The sequence below is a fragment of the Chiroxiphia lanceolata genome, chromosome 13 (genome assembly GCF_009829145.1).
Source record: "Chiroxiphia lanceolata isolate bChiLan1 chromosome 13, bChiLan1.pri, whole genome shotgun sequence".
Taxonomy (NCBI): Eukaryota; Metazoa; Chordata; class Aves; order Passeriformes; family Pipridae; genus Chiroxiphia; species Chiroxiphia lanceolata.
In genome coordinates, this window is record NC_045649.1 from 14,189,204 (window position 1) to 14,199,381 (window position 10,178).

Below are 10,178 nucleotides of genomic sequence, written 5' to 3' on the forward strand. Positions count from 1 at the left end.
GGTGCCCGCGGAGAGCCCGCGGCGCTGCCCGGTCCGGCTCCGGCTGTGTCGGCACCGCCACAGCCCAGCCACAGCCTCGCCGGGCGGAGCGAGGGGCCGGCCGGGCTGGGAGGCGGCGGGAGGGCGGGGCAGCCCTGCCCTACTCTGCTCTGCCCTCCCTCCTCTGCCCAGCTCTGCTCTGCCCTGCTCTGCCCTACTCTGCTCTGCCCTGCATAGCACAGCCCAGCCCAGCTCTGCCCTGCCCTCTCTCCTCTGCCCAGTTCTGCCCTGCCCTCCTTCCCCTGCCCTGCCCTCCCTCCCCAGCCAGCCCAGCCCAGCCGTGCCCGGTGCTGGGACGGTCCCGGTGAGCCCGAACTTCCCGGACCGCGGCCGCGGCGCTGGGAGCGGGGGATGCACCAGCACGATCCAGCCCACGACTAAAATCAGCTTCTCTGGGATTCTACACGGGGTGCAGCGGGAGAGCCCCCATCCCGCTGCCCGCGGGCCGGTCCCTGCCCAGCCCATGCAGTGACTGTCCCAGCGCCCGCCAGCTCTCCCGGCGCCTCTCCCAGTCTCATCCTCGTTCGCAGCCCCTGGCGGGGCAGTCTCGATTGCCTGCCCTGTTCCTGTGGTTCGTGCCCTACATCGTATCTGCAGCTCTTTCCCGTGGCCCTGAGGCCCCTCAGATGATCTCTGCTCTCTCCGTGTCGGGGGTCTCTCCTCCTTCTCGCCCTTGTGTTTGCCCCTCCTTAGACGATCCGTCTCCGCTGAGCTCTGCCAGCGGCCACTGCAGCCTTTCCCTCTGCAGGAGATCTAACAAGGGCTCACTGCTGTGCCTGGCTACTCGTTTTCACAAAAGTTGCAGCAACACTATTTCTGAGACCTCTCTTTTCAAAAATGGCAATGGACTTGGGCAGTGTTTTAAAGTGCATGGTAACAGTGATGTCAGAGAGCCAGTTCTATCTCAGAAGGCAGATCTGTTCCAGAAACCAAACAGAGGAGCAGCAGGAAGGGGTGAGACCTCCTTCAGCCTCTGGCAAGAAGGCTGAGGCAGCCTGGGGAGGAGGGGGACACAGTGACCCCTGAGTGAGCTGCACAGGCTGCTGAAGTCTGTCGAATCTGAAGGATAATTCAGAAGAGGAAATGCAGCTTTCCCTCTACTCTCCTGCTTTGGCCCACTGGATCTTCCTCTGCCTTAAGATATGAGGCCATTGATGGATGCGCTTTGCCTCCCCTTCCAAGAGAGTTCTGTAGAGACTGTAAGCCTCTGGGACTTGCTGCCTTCAGTATGGGCCCTTTGTCATCAAAAGACAACAGAACTTGCTCAAAACCAATGCATAATCTCCCCTTAATTCAGCCAGTGTTTCACAGAGGGTGAACTCTTTTATAAAAGATTTGCATAAATCGGCAGTTTGAAATTACAGGTTTAGAAGCAATCACAGCAGCTTTCTGAAGAGAACTATTCAAATAGACATCAGGTGGGACAACAGGAGCAGCTGAATAACTTCTCTATTATTTGTCTGAGCATGTATTCTCAGGGCAACAGTGGACTGGCCTTTTCCTCACAGGGAAATATCAAGCCTTTGTCAATGATGGAAGTACAAATTCCAGGCCAGTTAATCCCTATAAATCAGGAGCTCCACTGAGGATATTTTGCAATTTACACTGCTTATGATACAGCCTCTCTGTTTATGTCAGTCCAGAGACAGAAATGGCATCTGCATGTCTAATGTGTATGAGCAAAAGACTCTTTTTACATGCCCCTACATCATTATCTCCCTAAAGCAAAGAAGTAAAGCCACACAAAAGTAAAAGGAACACTGAAGCCTTAGCTTGTTGCCACATTGATTATTATTATTATTCCCTAATTTGGGGACTCATTTTCACTTCCCTTTGAGCCCAGTTGGCAGTTTTCCATTCACTTCAGTTTGGGCAGGATCAGGCTTGTTGAGAATTACTGCTACCTAATTGTGCTGTGCAATATGAAAGATAAAAGAGGCAGCCAATTGACACAAAGGAGAAAAAATAAATATCTCATCACCAGGAAAACATGGGAGAATCTATTCCTTCAGGAATGATTGCTATATTCTTTAACTCCTCTAAAGTAATTTTACAGCAGCTCAGTGAGTTGGCAGCATGTACACTTTTGTACTTTATTTGAAGTAGTTTTTGCAGTAGTTGTTTTACCTCCTGGCTGATTTCGAGATCTCTCTGAGTCCCATAATAACTACCTTTACTGCCTTGTGGTGCTCCTTTATTATTCCTGCTTTGACAAGATGTCTGCAGCTCTTAACAAAACTTCCTAAAAGCCTGAACCAATGCAGTCTCTAACTCTGCATTTTGGGGACTTATTGTTGAAGACTGTACTAATGCTGTCCAGAGACCCTGCAGGCAGCAGAGCCATGTGTGCACTACGTGGGCAGCACTCTCAGAACAGCAGGTTTTAAAATCCAGACTTCAGGCATTTCCTTTTTCCCTGAAAAAAAAGGATTTTTTCATGTCCTGTGAGTTAGTCTTTTTTACTGTGCTATGTCCATTTTCTTTAAAGAACATTAATTCTTAGGAGAAGACCTTCACTTTACTTCAAATTATATGTTATGGTGATGTAGATGTATGCACACACTGGGAAAAACAATCTTAAAATGAGCCCAGGAAAGTGAAAAGAGCTGTACCTCATGGGCTCCATTGTCCAAGCAGCCTGTCCCAGAGGGAGAACACTGATTAATGGATCCTGGCAGGATGAAGTAAAAGGCTGAATCGTAGTCTTCTGAAAACATATTTTCTTCTTGATCTTTATCTAATCCTTGGAGCAAGAGACATGAATTATTAGAGTTGGTAAAGAGGAATAATAATATCCTAAGAAAATAGTGTTTTCCAAGATATATCAATACTGACGTGGTCTGAAATTTTGATTTTTGTTTCCTGTGATTTCCTGATAATTGTTTTCATTTCCATAAGACTTTCTTCAGTGATTTTTGAGACCTGTCTGAATCATGCTGTTTCCCATGACTCCAGCATATGGGGGTGAGTATATCTAGAGAAATGATAGAGAAACAGAATGTTTTTTTCCACAGTGCAGATGGATAACACTTTTCCCAGAATAGGCCAAATTCAGCTTCCAAAAAGACTTGGGTAGCCACAAAGAGGGGGGTGCAACCCAGCTGGTTATGGAGCCTGTTGGGCCAGAGGATGCAGAAGATCTTCTCAGCTGGTGTTGTCTTTGCAGTATGATAACTAAGGTAGTAAATAGATTTACATCGGATCTTTGCCTAAATTTGAACTCAAAGCTAAACTGTTGTGTCTTTTGCCAAATACTATAGTGTACATAATGTCTCTTCCTCTTCTTATTATTCCTTATAAGGTTATTTAGTTAGGACTGGTACCCTGTATTACCAGTTCAGCAGTTTGGCATTTGTATCCTTCCAATCCTGGATACTTTGTGCATCAGTATTTCACTTAGGCAGTTTCATTTCTCTTGCCAGTATCAAAGGATGTCATCACTATTTTGTCTCTTGGCTGCACGTCCATAACAGAGGACTAAATGTTCTTTGGTTGCACTCAGTGAGAGCTTCCAAAAATATCTCTTAACAATGTATTGGTGACCAGAGCATTGTAAAAATCAGAGGTGCCCAGACTGTGGTTTATTTCACATACTTAGTTCCTTCTTCCTTAATCCTTAGAAAAGTTCCTTTTACTCCTGGCCTGTCACCTCTTTCCTTTGCACTGATAATTTCCAGATATATAATCTTGCTAATCTGCAACCATATTTCTAGCCAGAGTGATACTGAACTCCCAGGAAAGCAGCGTTTTTGGCATTTGGGTGCAATTGCACAACACCTTCTTTTACATTTGAGTGTGTCTGTGTTTTAATAAGAAGAGAGGAGAAGCTACAAACTGGGCTTCAGATCTGTGGGCTGGTGCTTACAAAACAGTCATCGATTGCTGTGAATATCTAAGGAACTCTTTGTTCAGGGCCTGCACCTTGCAAGAAACTGATTTGCAGGTACTAATGCGCTTCCCTACAGTAAAATAAATGTCATCTTGTCAGTGTGAACTCATTGGATTTTTACTTATTAAAGGAGATAATCTAGTATTTGAAATGAAAGTTCTAGGGAATTCATTTGTCTGATGAAAAACAAAGCACAGATTGAGACTATTTTTCTACCTCTGTTTGTAGTTTTTTTATCAAGTCCAATAAAAGTGGTTTTCTGCAAAAGAGCAGCAGTTGCCTGACATTCAAGCACCCTGTTGTTCCCTGTGCACTTTCAAAGGGGAGAATCAGTGTGGTGTATGAGCTGTCAAAACCCACGCCTACAAACTGCAGGGCAATGTTAATGGAATGAGGCACTCGGTTCATACTTTTGGCTTTGGAATACAATGGCACTCTTTATTGCCAAAAGGAAAAGCAGCTTTGCTTATCAGAGCGGCTGAGAGCTCTGTAGGAGTGAGCAGTGAGCAGGTGTGTGTGGCTGCTGCCAGCACACCCAGCAGAACACCCGGGGTTACCCCTGTAGAAGGTGCCAGGGGCACACGGAGGTACAGCCTGGGGGTGTTTCCTGCTCTCACTCAGCACAGCTGGGTGACCAAAGCAAAGCTGCCCCCTGCCCCAGAGGTACCAGCTGTTCTCAGAGGAGGCTTTGACCCCGCCTGAGTCGGCAGCAGGGGGAAGAGGCTGTTTGGCTGATTGGCATTGCAGCCCAAGGAATAAGCTTCAGAAGATCTCCTGGAGATGATTTCAACTCCATGGAAGAGCTGAGCCTTGCAAGCCAACACCTGTGCAGCACAAGCCCCTTTGAATGGTGTGGTGCTTGCTGAGGTGAGTTTTGGTATCGTGAACTCTGGGAAAAAGCACTTTTGCAGAACTGGTTCTACATAAATGCCTAAAGCCTTCCGTCACTGAGGTTTTCATCAAAGTCTACTGTGAACTGTCTTTTGTTTTGATTTTGGATTTCTCCTGAATTTGGTTCCTGCTGTAGATGATAAATCTTGATCCTTGTCTCTTGATGATTTTTTTCCTGTCTCTAACTTTGAATTATAGTGGGTTAAGATACCAAAAAAAAAAAAAAAAAAAAAAAGCCTGCTATTATTTTTTGTGATTGAGGAATAGATTTTTTTGAGCTCTTCTTTCCTCATCCTAAAACTTGCTCCTAACTTCAATCTCTTCCACAGCCAAACCCATAGTGTGATAATTAATTCTATTGGCCCTATTACTTTTTTACCTTAAGATCTTTACATAGGTGAAATTTGATTATATCACAAAGCATTTTAGGCTTGTGTTTCTTACATTTTACTTGTCTGTGATGTGATAGAGGTAGAACTGTTTAGCTCTCTCTTCATGCATATGTGTTCAGGATGGAAGCTAAAAGACAAGAGAAAACTGAACTTGAGTTCCCCACATCTCTAGAGAAGTGCTGCAGTGACAGCTATTGCAGGGAGGGGGGTGGGGGAAGAGGGGAACGTGCACTGCAACCTGATTATTTGGACATGTGCTTTGGTTTTCGATGTATAAGCTGTGGCTCTTTTTTCCCCTCCAAGAGAACGCTGTAGTTGTAGAATTCCAGCATATGCACAACTTCTTGTAAAGAAGATTTTACCATCTAAAACTGAGAAAAGAAGTAATTAAAATATGGTTTTTTGAGGGTTTCCTTTTGGCTTGTTTTTGTGGCTTCCCTCTCAGTGTGCTGAAGGTTTGCAGACCTTTCCTGAAATTGCCACACACACAGTACAACAGCTGAAGGGGTGGGAATGTCACACAGGGAGCCTGGCATCTGAGAGGCATTACAACACATTAATGTAGCTGTACAGGTTTCTTGGTATAAGCAGTTTCTTCTTGAGGGAATAAATATAATTTTCTGAAAGGGGAAAAAAAATAACAGAGCTACAGAGCTGGTATCTATGGAAACTTAAAAACTACTCTTGAGAGAGAGTTGAGGAATGGCAGGATGATAAGCATTAAAGACCTTAATGACAAGTGTTGGAGTTGACATGTCTCTCACAGGAGACTTGCAAACTTCAGGTTTATATATGAAAGAAATTCTTGATCAGAAGGACACTCTTCCATTGTCAAAAGAGCACAGACTCTACATAATTTATCAGCCCACAAAGCATTCTCTGAAGCCATGTGCTGGCTGTGTAGGAGAATGTCATTTAGAGAGATACAGATCATGTCAAAGGTGATCCAACCTTTTCCAAAGCTTGGAAAACTCACTACATGATATGTATCACATAAAAAGGCTCAGCTCCCAATGTGGCTCTGAACTAAAGACCAGCACAGGGTGACAATTAAAGAACAAGCTGTCAGACCATGAAGGCTTTGTTAACAGATGGTTACTGACAGCAGAATAATAGGGGACTTTAATGGGTATCCGCTACTTACATCTATAATAACAAAAATGCCCTTTTCTTGTTGATCTCAGGACCTGGTAATTATTGACAGGGGGGATTAGCTTGTTCTGAGATTTGCACTGTATTTTATAGTTATTGAACCAGTCCTCAGTGCCAATTCAGAAATGGGAATCCTATCACCTTTTATCTTCCTTCAGCTGTTAATATTAACATTTTTTTAACTCTTGATTTCATTTATACTGCCTTCCATGTTCCAAGTGACCTCATCCTTTTTATAAAAAAACATTTATTTTCCTAAGTCTTTCTCAAAAGTTTTGAGCTTTCAACTAAGAGATTCAAGGAATGACCTTTCAGTGTCTTACTCATAAAAAACAGCTTGTGACATTGCTCTGCATTTTCACAGAAACTTTCCCTAGAAACAGAAGTGCACAAGGGATGGGATTCTTGGCAATCAGCAGATCAGTGGTAATAAACCAACCAGAAAGTGTCATCTTAAAATATTCTTCTACTTAGTCATCTGTGATAGGGAACTAAGAAAAATTAGCATTGTTTTATTCCCTATGGCCATAATTTTATATGGTGATAGCACCTTCATTTTCTTATGCAAAATCTTATACAAATTTTGCTCCTAAGGTAGTGTCAGGAGAGATCCTCCCTGAACAGCCTTTTTTCTCAGCTGCAGAGGCAGCAGAACAGCACATTCATCACCAAACCCTGAGCAGTCTCCATTCCAGTTCCAGCTTCCTAACAAGACTACCTAAAACCAGCAGTGCTGCTTTAAATGAACCAGCTGTCTTTTCCAGCTGCTGCTTCAGCAGTCTGCGTGTCTCCATCTGCTTTGGTTCAACAAACCAGTCATGTTTTGAAGGATCCACTTCTATCCCCAGATAACCTAATGAGTTCAGGATCTCACTTGAAAAATAAGTATTTCTTCTTGTGCTGTTTGTTCCTAATCTGCATGGAACACCCAATGTTAAAGGTTCTGACCTGGGGAAAAGAAGAATAAAAAGAAGGTGACTGTGCACGTCTGTCCTGCGAGCACACTGGGTGAGGAGCAGTGTAGCTGTGGTGATGGAATTCTTTAGCTGTAGAGCTCCATCCTTTCCTTTCTGTGCAGCTTCCAGCAGCCAACTACCAACCTGCACTGGGTGTCAGCAGTGCAGTGTCTGAGTGCAGTGTCATGTGCTGCACAGACATACCCTCCATCTCAGAGCTCAGTTGCCTTTGTGTCAGCAAGAGAAGAATTTTTGTTTGAAGTACATAATTGGATGGGTCTTTCCATCTATGAGCTACTTTTCCTGGTTTTCCTGGTTCACATCTGCGATGTGAGGGTACAGTCCTGTCATCCAGCTCATTAATGAAGAGGTTAAACAGTGCCAGCCCACTACTGATCCCTGGGGTACAGCACTAGTGACTGCCTCAGCTGGACTTACACTGCTGTCAGCAACCCTTTACCCAGGCAGCTCCAGCAGGTTTTGATCCACAGTCTTATCTACTTCATACTTCATCACTTTGTCTACTAGAATGCAATAAAAGACAGTGCTTGAATGGCTTCCAGAAGGATTATCTCTGTCACCTTCCCAGATATTGAGGGAAGCTGACTGGCTTGCAGTGTCCTGCATCCTCTTGAAGATAGGAATGACATTTGCTTCCTTCCTTGAAACCCTCCTTGACCATCACTACCCTTCAAAGATAATCAGGAGTGGCCTCACAGTGACACTGAGCAGCTCTCTCAGCACTTTCCATCAGCTCCCCTGGACACGTGCATGTCCACTGCATTTAAATGCTCCCTGATTTGTTCCTCCCCTACTGATGGTATGTCTTCCTTGTTCCAGGCTTTCCCACTGGCTTCAAGGGCCTGGAATTTCTGAAGGTGAAGTCGTGGCCTCCCACAATGCTGCTGTGCTGTCTGGAGGTCCATACAGCCATAAATCACCACAGCACCCAGCTGAGTGCTCACGTTGAGGGCTGAGGCTTTTCTTTCCAACTGCTTTAGTTCAGCATTGATGGAGAAACAGCTCTATTTGCATAGTAGCAGATGGGAAAATAGGGGGGAATTAATCTTTGCAAAGGGATACTTACACAATACATCAAGCAGATATGACTTTTTTTTTCCTTTCAGAAAAGCAGATCCCAGGTGAAGTGTACCTTCATCTCCTTTTAAAGGATGAAAAAGCACTGGAATGTTGGAAGTGCCTTTCAAAACTCAGTTTACAAAAGAGCACTCTGGGTCGTGGGGCTGAGCCTCATCAGCCAAAGATGAACTCATTATAACCCCTTCATTAAGGACAGATGTTTGGCTATCCTTTCTTAAAAACATCTAATGCTGGAAGCTTCTCACCACTGCTCAGACAATTTCCAAAAGTATCCTTTTTCCTGATGTCTGGCATAATAATCTCAGTCCCTTTTTCCTAATGTCTAACATAAAAATCTCTGTCTATTCACTTTTTCACAGCTGGCTGAAACCATTATTTTGATCCTCTGGATTATAACATAAGGGAAATAAGGAGAAAAAAGAAGCAGAAGCAATCCTGCTATGGAAAATGTTCTTTGTGCATTTCAAAGGACTATGCAAAACCAGTGACAGCATTTGCCATTACTCTGTGGTAATTACTTTTGTGCTATTAACTGCTCTTTGCTGCTGAACTCTGTAGATGCTTCCAGGCCAAAGACAGCTCAAGCTCTGTCCTGCCACTTCATTCCTTTTGGACAAACTTTGTCTAGAAAGCAAAAGTCCAGTTGTACTGTCAGATCTCCTGCAGGTTAGAGAGGTAGCAGCAGGGATGCTGTCACTCATGTTGGGTGTTAGTTTTCTGCTGTACCTCCAGAAGTCATAACTCAGAGGCCACAGCAGTGTCACAGTCATCACCCAGCTCGGGGAAGTCACGGTACTGAACAGTGCTAAGCAATACTTACGTGTCCTTGCATTGTGTCAGCTGTATAAAGGCTCAGGACTTTTAGCACAAAAATAATAAAGACCATAAAATGTTTGTTTCTTACCTGCAGGGAAGGCCTTATCCTGACCTAAGAGATGAGACAGATACAGAGGGGCTCAGCTCATTCATGTCAGTGTTGTCTCAGGAGTGTGGGGAGGGATATGGTAGTTTACAACAGCTGAATAATGGGTCCCTTATTCAGATATGAGAATATTGATTTGGCTACAAAAATGGGACTGAATTGGAGAAAACCCACTCTCTCTTGCTTTGCTTTTCACTTTCTGAAAGATGAGAAGACATTGGAGTGTCCTTTAGACCACTCTTGCTGTGAGTGTGGGCTTGTCTGCTTCTGCTGCAGGCTCTGTTACTTCCAGAAGAGTCAGGATGTGCTGCCTCCAAAGCACTTAATCAGTGGGCCTGATTCACTCTATTAACAGCCTCCAGGCTGTGGGTTCCCACAGACAGAAGTCTGTGCAAACAGGAGCTCTGAGCTGTACACTGACACAGAGCATGTGTCACACTGCCTGAGAGGACACTGCTTTAAGGAATAACAAGCATTTGAACCAGGTGGATTGTTTAAGTGCTGTCCTTCCATCAAACCTGCTGGGCTGCCGTTATTTATTAATGTTCCTTTTGTACAGATAAGCTGCTGTGCCGTGACACAGGTGCTGCAGCACAGCTGGCACATCCTGTCTGGTACACTGAGGACACTGCACAGCATGTGAAGTAGGTTGGTGTGACCCTGTGTGTCTTTTATTTCTTTTTCCTCTACGCAGAAATACCAAATACAGTATTTTCTGCTGGAATATGCAAAAGCAGCTGATGTTGTACAGTTTATGTTAATGAAAGAGGTGGAAGAACAAGTTCTCTTTAGTGAGCATTCTCTGTTTCTAAATGGAATTGCAATAACAATAGAAA